This window comes from Rhincodon typus, chromosome 14 (genome assembly GCF_021869965.1).
Source record: "Rhincodon typus isolate 14 chromosome 14, sRhiTyp1.1, whole genome shotgun sequence".
Lineage (NCBI taxonomy): Eukaryota > Metazoa > Chordata > Chondrichthyes > Orectolobiformes > Rhincodontidae > Rhincodon > Rhincodon typus.
Window position 1 is genome coordinate 70,259,604 of NC_063345.1, and position 14,268 is coordinate 70,273,871.

Here is a 14,268-nt window from a genome sequence, read left to right on the forward strand (position 1 = left end):
GAATTCCACAATTTCAAAGCATTACTTCACAACATCTGTCCTCCAGTTTACTTCCATTTGCCCACATGGCCTTGTCTTGCTGACTTTGAGATAGCAAGAACTGCAGATGCTGGAGTCAGAGTCAATAAGGTCTGGAGTTGGAGGAACACAGCAGGTCAGGCAGCATCAGAAGAGCAGGAAAGTCGATATTTCAGGCCTGACCATTCATCAGACCTGTAACATTGACTTTCCTGCTCCTCAGATGCTACCTGACCTGCTGTGTTTCTCCAACTTCGCAATGTATTGACTCTTGTTGACATTGCTCTGAGCAATAGGACATTTTCTGCCTTTTACACCTCCATTAATACCCATTTGACACCTCAATCACTCTTTCACCACCGTTAGCAATCTCTGCACCTTCATCTTACTCCGTCTACAACATAAATAATATCATTTTCCAGCCCTTTTCAGTTCTGAAGTTTCATATCAGATTCTAGACATTGACTGTTTTTCTCTCCACACAAGTTGCTCAATCTGCTGAATTCCTCCAGCACTCTGTCTGGACTATTTTTGATTATTCGTAAGAATGCTTTCAAGTCTATAAATCACTCAGCGACAGTTTGTAAAACCTCTAGGGTGAACCATTAAAGTTAAGCAGATAACTTGGGCTAGCTGCCACATGGAGAAGGACAAAAAGATCCAAATCACCAAGTGAATATTCATCACCATTTGGGACAGAAGGCCGAATGCTGTTCTGGTCAGTTGTCTGAAGACATTTACGACATTTCATGTGTGTTTTCTGTTATTACCCGTCATCATCGATTATTTCTATCAATTTCAAAATGTGAAACATCGAAACTTTAAAACATTAAACATGTGCTTTTTATTTTTTTTTTATGCCTGCTGACCATTTTATAACCCAGCGTGACATTGCCAGCACTGATGATCTTCAAACTTTACATAGCACCCTGACATTGTGGTTAAAGCCAGGCAGATTCTGTCTTCATTTCACCATTGCTAAAGATTTGTAAATGTTGCAGGGTCCAGGATGTTGTGGAGGAAAGATGTCCTGAGACTAACAAAGTCACATGGTCACACAGCACGGAAACAGACCTTTTCGTCCATCTCGTCCACACCAACTAGACATCCCAATCTGATCTAGAACACAAACAAAGTTACTGGAAAAGTTCAGCAGGTCTGGCAGCATCTGTGAAGGTTAAAACAGAGTTAACGTTTCAAGTCCGGTGACCCTTCCTCAGAACTGATGGTGGCTGGGAAAACATCAGTTTATATGCAGAAAATAGGGGAGGGGGATGGGCTAGGGAGTAAACGATATGATGGAGCCTAAAGAGAGAGAAGAGCAGTTGGACAGACAAAGAGTTGATAACGATCAGACTGGGAGGGTGAATTGTTGTTTATGGGGACTATTAGTGACTAACAACAGGTAGTGTGTAATGGCAGGCTATGTGGTAACAAGGCCTGGTGTGTGGGGTAGGGGGCTAGGACATGGGAGAGTTTAGGCCCTAAAATTATTGAACTCAATATTGAGTCTGGAGGGCTGCAGGGTTCCCACGTGGAAAATGAAGTGTTGTTCCTCTAGCTTGCATTGAGCTTCGCTAGAACACTGCTGCAAGCCAGAGACAGAGATGTTGGCCAGGGAACAGGGTGGTGCATTAAAGTGGCAGGCAATGGGTAATTCAGGGTCTTTTTTGCAAGCAGAACGTAGATGTTCTGCAAAGCGCTCACCTAGTCTTCGCTTCATTTCCCCAATGTAGAGGAGACCACATTAGGAGCAGCAAATGCAGTAGACTAGATTCTGGGAAGTGCAGGTGAAGTGTTGTTTCACCTGGAAGGTATGCTTGGGCCTTTGGATACTGAGGAGGGACGAGGTAAATGGGCAGGCGTTGCACCTTCGTTGGTTACAGGGGAAGGTGCAGTAGGGCTGTGGGGGGTGTTGGGGGTGAAGGAAGTGTGGACCAGGGTGTCCCAGAGGGAACGGTCCCTGCGGAAGGCAGACAAGGGAGGGAAGGAGAATATGTGTCTCGTGGTGGCATCTCGCTGAACGTGGCGGATTCATCCAGCCCTGCACCTTGTTGTCTCGGATTCTCCAGCATCAGCAGTTCCTACTATCCCAGTTTACACCCCAGGCACACTCACCATCTGTTCCCCTCGCTCTCACTCCTTCTCTGTCTACAATATTTTTTTTGAAAAAACAGCATTTCCTAGCGCTTTTCAGTTCTGAACAAGAGTTAGATCAGAGTTTAAATATTAGCTGTTTCTCTCTCCACACAACTTTCCTGATCTGCTGATTTCCTCCAGCACCCACTGGATGAACCACATTACCCATGCTGCCTTTTGAGACCCACGTTGGCGCTGGCAGCCTGGTGTCGGACACAGGGGGCCTGATGGGAGCTGTAATGCTGACGAGGCGGATGTGAGTGGGGAACAACAGCTGGGAATTGGAGCGTGAGCGCGCGGCGGTCATGTGGTACAGCTGGTGCTGGGAGAGTGCCCCTGCAAATACCGAGTGCGGGGCGAGGGGTGGGGTTGAGAAACCAACAGACCCATTAATCATCACCCTCGCTCCGCCTGCACACACAATCCACAGTCTCCCTTCGAATGACATCCCCTTTCCAGACCTTCCCCACGCACCCCTTCCCTCCCCTCCCTCTGCCGGACATTCCCGACGATCACCCCTCCCCTCCCTCTTGCAGACATCAGTCCCCTCTATCTATCCTCCTGCTCGGCCAGATACCCCTTCCTCCTCAACAACCCCTCCCCTCCTTTTCACTTGAAATAAAAGTTTGGACACTCGACAAAACAGCTGTAGACTTGAAAATATATTTAACACTTTTGCAATAGTTCTGTAATTAAGCAAGTTATATTTCAGTGTTACCAGCAGTGTGCTAACCAACCAAGTGGAATTTAGATGGTCATAAGATTTTAGGGAACAGAAAACCAAGTTTAGGCCATTCAGCCCCTCATTCCAGCACCACCAGTCCATGGGATCATGGCTGATATATCTGTAGCCTTAACTTAACTTTCCTGATAGCCCCTACAACCACTAACACCATCATTTATCAAAAACTGTTACATTCAGCCGGTAATACCTTCAATGACCCAGTCTGTATGGCTCTCTGGGAAGAGAATCGCAGTCCAATGGCTCTTAAAAGGAAGGAATTACCCCTCTTCCCTGCTTTTGTTAGGAGACACATTATTCTGAAACTGTGCCTTCTGGTTCTGGATTCTCCCACCAGGGAAAACAGTCTCTCAGCATCGCCCCTTTCTCATCCTGTCAGAATCCTGGAACATTCAATAAGGGCACCTCCTATTCTTCAAATCTCCAACAAAAATGCAGTCAAAATGTGCTCGATCCTGCCCCACAAGGTAACCCTCACTTCCCCTCCCTACCTTGCCAATCCCAGGATTGAGATAAGAGAAACGTCTCTAAACTATCACAGTGCAACAGCAGCCTCTCAAAGCAGAAACCAAAACTGGACCCAGATCTCTAGCTATGGTTACAGCAATGCATCACATTGGTCCAGAAAGCCCTCCATGTGCTCCTACACTCGTCACCATTTCCCTCCCACTCTCACAACAAAGGCCAACATTCCCTGCACTCTTCCACACAGCCACTGCACACACATACCATGAGATCAGAACTATGTACAAGTGGAAACTGCTTCAGTCCAAACAGTCTGGTCCTTACACTCTCCCTGGGACCCTCCATAAAGACCAAACCACTCCCTGGGACCCCCTATAAATACCGACGCACTCCCTGGGACCCCCATAAATACTTAAACACTCCTCCCAGGACCCATAAAAACATGGACACACTCACTGGAGACTCACTGTTGTCTCTCTGTGGATGTCTGTTACACACACACACTACCTCCGGACTCATGTGAACATGGAGAAGTCAATATGTAAATGATGACATATTATTTAATACTCCCCCGAGACTTCCTTTGAATACTCAGTTTCCATGGAGAGACTCTGTAAAAACTGACACACTTCCTGATGATTCACTACAAGCACTAGAACACCATACTGAGACACATTTTAAATACTTACACATTCAGACAACCCCCTTTAAATACTGACAGTCCCATTCAACTCCCTGTAAACACCATCATAGTCACCCTGCACCCCTGTAAATATTGATAGACTCTCTGAGGTTACTCTGTATACACTGCTGTATTCGCTCTGGAACAGCCTGCAATTATTAACACCCACCCCTTGGATTTCCTGTAGATACTGATATACTGACCCCGAAAATTCAAAAAAACACATCTTGCAGGGATTCCCTGTCAACACTGACCCACTCCCCAGGGCCTCCCTGTAAAAATTGAAACCCTCCCCCCTCAGTCCCCAGAAATTACTACCACCCTCCTGATGGATTCCCTGTAAATATTGACACACTCCTCTGGGATTCCTTGTAAAATACTGTCACAATCCTCAGGCACAGCCTTTAAATCCTGATGCCATCCCCAGGATCACTCTGTAAATGCTGAAACCCGTCCCCCATGGTATTCTGTAAATACTGATGCATCCCCTCTGGAATTCCTGTAAATATTAACAAGCTCCTCTTGGATTACCTGTAAATGCTGCTTTTATAGTCATAGAGCCATACAGCATAGAAACAGACCCTTCAGTCCAACCCGTCCATGCTGACCATATGCCTAAACTAAACTGGTCCCATCTGCCTGCGCATGGCCGTTGTCCCTCCAAACATTTCTTATTCATATACTTATCCAAACATTTAAACATTGTAACTGTACCCACTTCCTCTAGCAGTTCAACCCCTCACATGAACTGTGTAAAAATAGACACCATTTTAATATCTTTTTCCTCTTACCTTAAAATATGCGTCCTTGTCTTGAAATTCCCAATCCAGGGAAAAGAGACCTGCCATTCACCTTATCTATACCCCTCAAGATTTTGTACACTACTGTAAGGTCAACCCTCAGCTTCATCCACCCAGGATCCATGAAAATAGTTCAGTGACTCACTGTAAATACTGACACACTCTCCAAGGACGCCATGTTAATGTTGGCAGTCTCCCTGGACACCCTCTGTAATAATGGTACACGACGTAGGACCTCAAGTAAATAACAACAAGGTCCCCTCCAGACCCACAATAATTACTGAATCAATACCCTGGACTCTCTGCAACTACTGATACACTCCCCTAAATACTCTTCACTCGCTGAGGATGCTCAGTAAGCACTGCTACCCTGACTGTGACCCACTGTAAGGGAGGATGAACTCCCCAGAAAATCCCTAAGATACAGAGATAAGAACAAACAACAAACAACAAAGAAAATTAGAGCACAGGAACAGGCCTTTCGGCCCTCCAAGCCTGCACCGACATGCTGCCCATCACAACTAAAACCCCCTACACTTCTGTGGACCGTATCCCTCTATTCCCATCTTACTCATGTATTTGTCAAGACACCCTTTAAAAGTCACTATAGTATCTGCTTCCACTATCTCGCCAGGCAGCAAGTTCCAGGCACCCACCACCCTCTGTGCAAAAAAACTTGCCTCGTACATCACGTTTAAACTTTGCCCTTCGCACCTTAAAACAATGCCCCCTAGTAACTGACTCTTCCACCCTGAGAAAAAGCTTCTGACTGTCCACTTTGTCCATGCCCTTCATAATCCTGCAGAACTCTATCAGGTCGCCCCTCAACCTCTGTCATTCCAGTGAGAACAACCCAAGTTTCTCCAACCTGTCCTCATAGCTAATGCCCTCCTTACCAGGCAACATCCTGGTAAATCATTTTTGTACCCTCTCCAAAGCTACCACATCCTTCTGGTAGTGTGGCGACCAGAATTGAACACAATATTCCAAATGCGGCCTAACTAAGGTTCTATAAAGCTGCAACATTATCCACCAATTTTTAAAATTGATGCCCTGGCTGATGAAGGCAAGCCTTGTTGATGACCTTCTCGACCTGCGTTGCCACTTTCAGTGACCTGTGTACCGGTACTCCCAGATCCCTCTGCCTATCAGTATTCTTAAGGGTTCTGCCATATACTGTATATTTTCCATCTGGATTAGACCTTCCGAAATGCATTACCTCACAGTTTTCCGGATTAAATTCCATCTGCCATCTCTCTCTGCCCAAGTCACCAATCGATCTATATCCAGCTTTATCCTTTGACAGTCCTAATCGCTTTCACAATGCCACCAACATTTGTGTCATCGGCAAATTTACTAATCAGGCCAGTTACATTTTTCTCCAAATCATTGAAAATATTACAAATAGCAAAGATCCCACACTGATCCCTGAGGAATGCCACTAGTCACAGCCCTCCACTCAGAAATGGACACTTCCATTGCTACCCTCTATCTTCTATGACCAAGCCAGTTTTTTTATCCATCTTGCAACCTCACCTCTTACCCCTTACGACTTAACCTTCTGTATCAGCTTGCCAAGAGGGATCTTGTCAAGTGCCTTACTGAAGTCCATGTAGACAACATCCACTGCCCTATCCTCATCGATCATCTTCACCACTTCCTCAGAAAACCCAACCAAGTTAGTGAGACATGACCACCTCTTCACAAAACCACGTTGCCTCTCACTAATATGCCCACTTATTTCCAAGTGGGAGTAAATTCTGTCTCGAAGAATCCTCTCCATTAATTTCCCTACCACTCACGTCAGGCTCAATGGCCTATAATTAGTTGGATTATCCTTGCCACCTTTCTTAAACAAAGGAACAAAATTGGCTATTCTTCAATCCTCTGGGACCTCCCCTGTAGCCAGTGAGGATGCAAAGATTTCCCTCAAGGCCCCAGCAATTTCCTCCCTTGCCTCTCTCACTATTCTGTGGTATATCTGATAAGGCCCTGGGATCTTGTCTACCTAAATGTTTTTCAAGAGCCCCAATACCTCCTCCCTTCTAATCTCAACATGACCCAAACTATCTATTCACCCTCTCCCCAGACTCATCATCTACCAAGTCCTTCTCTATGGTGAATACTGACACAAAGTACTCATTTAATACCTCATTCATTTCCTCTGGCTCCACACATAAATTCCTTAACCCTCTCCCTGGCTAACCTCTTGCTCTTTATATATGTATAAAAAGCATTGGGATTTTCCTTAATCCTGTTGGCCAGTGACTTTTCATGACCTCTTTTAGCCCTCCTGACTCCTTGCTTAAATTTCTTTCGACTTTCCTTGTATTCCACCCTCGCTTCTTGTGTTTCCAGCCTCCTAGCCTTGATAAATGTTTCCTTTTCATTTTGACGATGCTCAAAATATCTCTTATTATCTAAGGTTCCCTAAACTTGCCTTACTTATCCTTCATCCTTACAGGAATGTGCCAGTCCTGAGTTCCCAGCAACTTATACTTGAAAGCCTCCCACTACCTGACAACTAAACCTATCTTTGCCTTAAAACTTACTGAATTGTGATCACTGTTCCCAAGCTGCTCCCCTGCTGAGAATTCAACCACCTGGCCAGGCTCAATCCTCAATTCTAGGTCTAGTATGCTGCCTGTCCTACTTGGACTATCTACATACTGTTTCAAAAAGCCCTCAAGAATGCTCCTAACAAACTCTGCCCCATCTGCATCCCAAGCACTAAGTAAGTCCCAGTCAATATATGGGAAGTTAAAGCCACCCATGACAACAACCTTGTTACTTTTACACCTTGCCGAAATCTGGCTACATATATGTTCTTCTATCTCCCGCTAGCCATTTGGAGGCCTACAGTAAACCCCAAATATTGTGATTGCACCCTTTCTGTTCCTGAGCTCTAGCCATATTGCCTCGCTGTATGAGCCATCCGAGGTGTCCTCCCACAGTACAGCTGTGATATTCTCCTGAACAAGTAGTGCAACTCCCCCATCCCTTTTACAGTCCCCTCTCTCCTGCCTGAAACATCTGTATCCTTGAACATTAAGCTGCCAATCCTACCCCTCCCTTAACCAAGTCTCTGTAATAGCAACAACATCTTAGTTCCAAGTGCTAATCTGAGCTCTAAGTTCATCTGTCTTACTTGTTACACTTCTCACATTGAAACAGATGCACTTCAATCCATCAGACCCGCTTTGATCAACAACCACACCCTGCCTGCTCTTCCTCTGAATCTTACTGGCCCTATTGTCTAGTTCCCTTTCAGTCAAATTCGCTTTTGCTTTGGTTCCCAACACCCTGCCAAGCTAGTTTATATCTTCCTAAGTGATGCCAGCAAACTTCCCAGCAAGAGTATTTGTGCCAGATAGTTTTGGGTGATCATCCTGTAAATAGCACGCCACACTCTCACTGGAGATACTCTATAGATTTTGACTCATTACCCACAAGCACTCTGTAAACACTGATTGGGGAACCTCTATAAATACTGACATGCAAGATTGAGCATAAATCCCCAATAGTAAAACATATGGACAAAACCCTTGGTTTTTGGTCAGAACTCTGGACTTCCAAAACTTTTAAAAGAAAAGCGACATCTGGACAGAATCTGCAGGAAATACATAACACAACTGGCAGGCCTGGGGTCACAGATTGCTGTCTGGGATTATTGTTCAGCCTGTAATCCCAATTTACACCTCGTCTCAAAGAGCAATTAACTGAAACCACCAGATCCTGGTCGGAGATATCTCTTACACTTTGGGCTGCACAGCACGGATAGTATGGGGCCTACAGAGGTACAGGACATTCAACCTCGATCAAAATCCATTCACACACTCTCAAACCATTACAAACTCAATTAAACTCAGAAGAGAACATCAAGAGCATAATGAAAACTACAGATTTGGCGCAGAGATTAAAAGGCCCACAATCAGTATAACTGTCAGCCCTGACCTTACTGAAGGAGGAACTGAACAAAAAGCATCCAAACATGGACCTTTCCAAACCAAGAACACTGACAGCAAGAACCTGACCCAGACCATCCGAAACTACACCAACAAACACGATCAATCACTGAATCCACTGAAGCCGCAAGTCCTCAACCTGAGTTGAAAACCACTCGCAGAGCCCAAAGCTAAAGAGAATTGGGTACTCACCTGATAAGTCCAAAATACGCCTTATTGCATCAGCTGACTCAACCCAAACTGAAAAACCTATGCAGTCCAAAGTCTTCATCCAGGCTGTGGGAATGACAAGTCAGAAAAACCACTGGGGCTTCAAAACCATGTTCTGGGTTGACAACATAAACCTCGAGATCCTAAATTCCAAAACAGACAGCAGTGGGAGGCGACTGGTGCCAGTGCATTGGGATTGTATTGGGAGGAATTCTGATTAAGAGTGTAAATTTAAACACAGTTTTCTGTCTGTCAGTAAATAGTGCCTAACAGTGGTAATCCCTTTTCATAGTGTAATTTTAAGGACTGGCGTGTTCCTGTGTATTCGTTGTATTAACTTCATAGAATTTACTGAGTTATCCATTTCTTGTATTATAATTACCTTTTTCCATCAAAATAAATTGAGATTCCTTTGCCCTTAGACACCTGTCTACTGTCTCCTCATTCATATCCCCATAAATAAGTCCAGAACCTGGGGTCTCGGATCAATTGGAATCGGTTAATGATCAGGAAAATAACTGATTACAAACTAGAACCCTACATTTCTCACTGGGCATCCCCTGTAAACTCTGACACATTGCTCCCAGGGACTAAAGTGAACATCAATTCCCTTCATGAGAACAGTGACGACACTTCAAGTCGACAATCTAGACTTACAAGTGAGTCTAACTGCTCTAACAATTAATTACAACTAAATACTAAATAATTATCCATTGTGATCCTGACAGCCCATGTATCAGGAATGCATTCTGAGGGAAATGTGGATTGTGGGTCTGTCCTGGATTGTCTCATCTGTAGGAAGCGTTTCTACATTGAGATCCTCTGACTCAGAACCATGAAGTTCGGAAAGGACAGGACTATGTGAACTACAGTATACCACATCTGACTGTGTTAGTCACAATAATAAACCTCTAGGTTTGAGTCCTGTTATGGTTAGTGAGGATCAGTGATGGAGATCTGATTCCTTGCCTTGGAGAAAACTTTTTTGTTCTTCATGAATAGCATTTTAAATTGAATGTTTCTGTGTGACAGAACTCCCTCCAGTCTCAGCAATGAACAATGGACAACAATTTATACCCAGGCATCAACAAGACACAGAAAGAGTCCATTCTATTTCAAGAGTACATTCTCAGTGCCACAATCAAACAAATGGGGAGATTGTTTCTCTGAAAAAAAGGCTTCGGAGCCTGACTTCCAGTTTAATAACATTATTCATTCTGAAGAAGAGTCACATCAATCTTGAAACATTAATTCTCTCCACAGGTGCTGCCAGTTCAGCTAGGTTTCTCCAGCATTTAATTTTGTTTCAAATTTCCAACATCCACGTTCCATTTTAATGAAGTACTACTCATCCAGGTTCTGCAACATCTTTTGGCCTCCTTTGTATTACAAATGTTGCAAACCATTTACTGTAATATCGTCAGTGATTCAGTCCTTGAGATGGAAATGATCAAAGATTTGCAGGTATTTGAGTGAAGACATTTCTTCTTATCCCAGTCACTCAGGCTGCTATACAGTTCTGTGACCCATTGTTCTCGATTCCTATCAGCAGAGACAGCTGCCAACATTAATTCCATCAATCTATTTGGTAATAACATACAGTTCAATGCGAACACCTCTTATTCACATGCAATACAGGATATCTCGCCCATTTAGTACCACTTCATAAACAATCTCCAGTCCCAGGAATGAGCCTGGTGCCCCTCTGTATTAATCACTCAAAAGCCAATGTGAGCTTCCTTAAATGAGGAAAAGAAATCTGTACACATCTGTGTCTCTCTGGCTTCAGAAGATTCCACAAAGTGCATTGATGGAAATGATATTACAATGAACACATCCCTTTTCCAGATGTTCTAGTCACTTCACGCATAATTTACAGACAAAGGAAATCTGTGCTCTAGGTAACGTTACCCTATTAGTGACAGTCTGTTGCACACATGACATTCTCACAAATACAAGCCATTGTCTTACATTTAAATTGAAATATTAAGTATAAAATATCATGTGAATAACCCTTTCCTTGTCACTTTAATAAATGAACTTGCTGATAAGATAATGCTAAAAGAAATGTAACACAGTGAGATAGGCAAGCTTGTGTGGCTAATTGGTGAAACTGGCTCATGTTGAATCTTAGATGCGACACAGTGAAGCACTGCATAACTGGCACAACAAAACATTTCAATAACATTCACACCTGGCATGACACAAAAAAAATGACTATCGGTTGGACAGGCTGGGTTTGTTTCCGCTAAAGTTTGGAAAAGTGAGAGGGTAATGTGATTGAAGTGTCTAACATCCTAAATGGATGTGGAAAAGAGGTTTCCTCTTGTGCAGCATTCTTGAGCTAGGGCAAACTGCTTTTAAAATTGGGTTCGCCCTTTCAGGACAGAGATGAGGAGATTTGTTCCCTCTCAGAGGGCTGTGCAAATTTAGAACTCTCTCCCTCAGAAGGTGAGGTCATTCAATATTCTTAAGATACAAGGTTGACAGAGTTTTGTTAAGCGTCATTGTGGGTAGGGGGGGTGCGTTGGGAGAAGTCAATATGGAATACAAATCACAAACAAATCAAGCATGATCCTATAGGATGGTGGATGTCTGCACCAGGTGGTGCGGCAGACGGAGGAGGTGAATAGTCTCCTGCTTCTTTTTCACATGATCACAGGACTGTGAGCTTTGTTTAAAATTCATTCATGGGATGAGGGTGTCATTGGTTATCCATCCCCAACGGCAGTTAAGAGTTGCTGTGAATCTAGAATCACGTGTAGGCCAGACCAGGTAAGGATGGCAGTTTCCATTCTTAAAGAACATTAGTGAGCCAGATGGTTTTGCCTGACAATTGACAATGTATTCCTGGTCATTGTTAGACTCTTAATTCCAGATTTTTGTCATATTCAAATTCGACCATCTGCCATTGTAGGCTTTGAATCCAGGTCCTCTGAATATTAGAGATAGTAGGAACTGCAGATGCTGGAGAATCTGAGATAACAAGGTGTAGAGCTGGATGAACACAGCAGGCCAAGCCTGCTGCTTGACCTGCTGTGTTCATCCAGCTCTACACCTTGTTTCCTCTGAATATTACCTGGGTCACTTGTTTAAGAGTCCAGCAACAATACTACTAGGCCATCTCCTATCGACAAAGGGAGATTTTTAAGGGTGGAAATCAAGGTCTTGATCAAACAGGTAGATTTTAAGGAAAGCCTAAAATAAGGAAGGAGACTTGATGGGGATAGGGGAAGTTTAGGTTCAAAGCAGCTAAAGATAAAGTCACCAATAGTGAGGAGAATAAAACGAGAAATTCTCAAGCAGCAAGAATTGGATAAGTGCAAATACCTCAGAGAGATGTGCAACTGCAGAAGTAGGATTGAGCAAGGTCATCGGTAGATTCGAAAGCAGTGAACAAAATTTTGAAATTATTTGGACTGAACATAATGTAGATCAGCATGAAATTGAGGTGGATGACTTTGAGGATTTGCTGTAAGGACAGAGGCAGTAGAATTTGAGATGATCATGAGCATATGGAGGTAGGATGTGGGAGATAAGCTGGGACTGGATTGGAATAGTTGCAGTGAGAGGGAAAAAGTGCTGGATGGAGGGTTTCAGCAGTGGATAGACTAAGGCTGAAGCGAGCCAATGGAAACTGAGGAAGTCACCATCATGTGATAGGACAGAGAAACTGATCGATCAGCCAGAAACTGACTAACCACGTAGCTGTCAGTGGATCCAATACAAGTGAATGGAAATATTAGCCAGAGTCTATTTCACACAACCATAAAATAAAAACTGAATAATTAGCCTAAAATAAGGCCACTGCTCCTGGACCTGAATTGTATAAGTACTTTTAACATTACTACCCTTTAGGTAGTCGGCAAATCCAAGATCGGTCCGGCTGTAAGCTGCAGCACAAGAACTAAGAGAAGGAAGGGAATTGCACTTTCTTTAGTCAACAATCAACAGACCTAGTCTGCACCGGGAGGGGTTGAGGCCCATTGCAGGACGGGTAAGATCCAAGAGTCCACACCATGGAGGGGTTGAGCCCCATAGCAGGATGGGTAAAACCTGTTGGGTTGTTTGTGTAATGTGAATCGAAGTGAGAGACAGTAAAATGGCCTTCAGTTGTCTTTATTCGGAGAACCTGCTGTTACATCTTTCTGAGCTTAAGCTATTGCAGTGAGTAGACGTGGCCTTCTTATACAATATTGCAACAGATACTTGTGTACACAGCATTCTTACAGTCATCGGTTTCTTCATATGATCAACTGATTTTTTTTTACAGAGATCTGAGCTTATTGTAGTTCTCTTACACAGGCAGCATTCATCTCCCGTACGTGGTTTCTGTTTGTTTGTTTTTACTCTATTGGATTAAGTACTTTGATCTGTAAGGCACTTAAAGCTGACGTTTCTGGTTACTTGAGATTTTTCAGTGAAGTGGTTTACACCATGTGAGACTAATCTGCGGTTACCTCTCGCTGAGCGCTGAAGTGCTTCACTATGTTAAAAGTGCTGATATAATCAGTTCCCCTAAGTCGCAAAGCTATTGTTGCCCAGTAAGTAGTCATTAAAGACTAAGTCTGATCTTATTAAGTCCTGTTTGACCTTTTCCTGCTTTGTAGGTTTCCACTGAACCTCACAACTCCCCGCTTTGATTCTGTCACAAGTACTGGCAGAAGTAGAATGTAAAAGCTAAATGTACGAACCCAACAGCTTGGGGGATGATTTTAAAGACCGTTCATTAGAGGGCATTTGAACCAATTGCTGAATACATGCAGAGCAGCATTGCAAGCAAATATAGAACATAACTGACATTAGTCAAAACAAGTCCCAAAATCAGTCCCAAAACCAAATGCTTCATGCTGAGCTGTTGTACGGTGTTCACTTTATGTGTGATGCGTGGATACAAGCTTTCGTCCCTTGGATTTTGACTGTTGCTTGTGTTGTTAGCAGGACTTGGTAGTGACCTTCACACTTAGCACCTAGAGGCTCTTTTTGTATTTTCTGCATGTAGACCCAAGTGCCGGGGATTATGTTGTGACCTCCGTCAGTGGGATCCCCCCAGGCTGCAGCCACCCGTTGGGAAGCAGAACTGACAGCTGTGGTTAGGTCTTGACAGTAATTGAGCAAGGAGTCACGAAGTAAATGACAATCCACAGTATGTAGATCAATGGTTCCAGGCGGGACATATGTGATGACCTCTAATGGGCTCAAGCCTGTAGTTCTGTTCGAGGTTGCACATATGGTGCATAGGACTAA

At 43.8% G+C, this 14,268-nt stretch overlaps 1 long non-coding RNA gene across 1 annotated transcript; it reads right to left on the reverse strand.

Moving 5' to 3' along the window:
- Nucleotides 1-838: 838 nt before the first annotated feature.
- LOC125484897 lies at nt 839-3,931 on the reverse strand. The gene is made up of 2 exons (XR_007263699.1): nt 3,821-3,931; nt 839-1,137 (listed from the first exon to the last, which is right to left on the reverse strand). It is a non-coding gene; the product is annotated as an uncharacterized LOC125484897 (long non-coding RNA).
- Between the last annotated feature and the right edge of the window lie 10,337 nt (nt 3,932-14,268).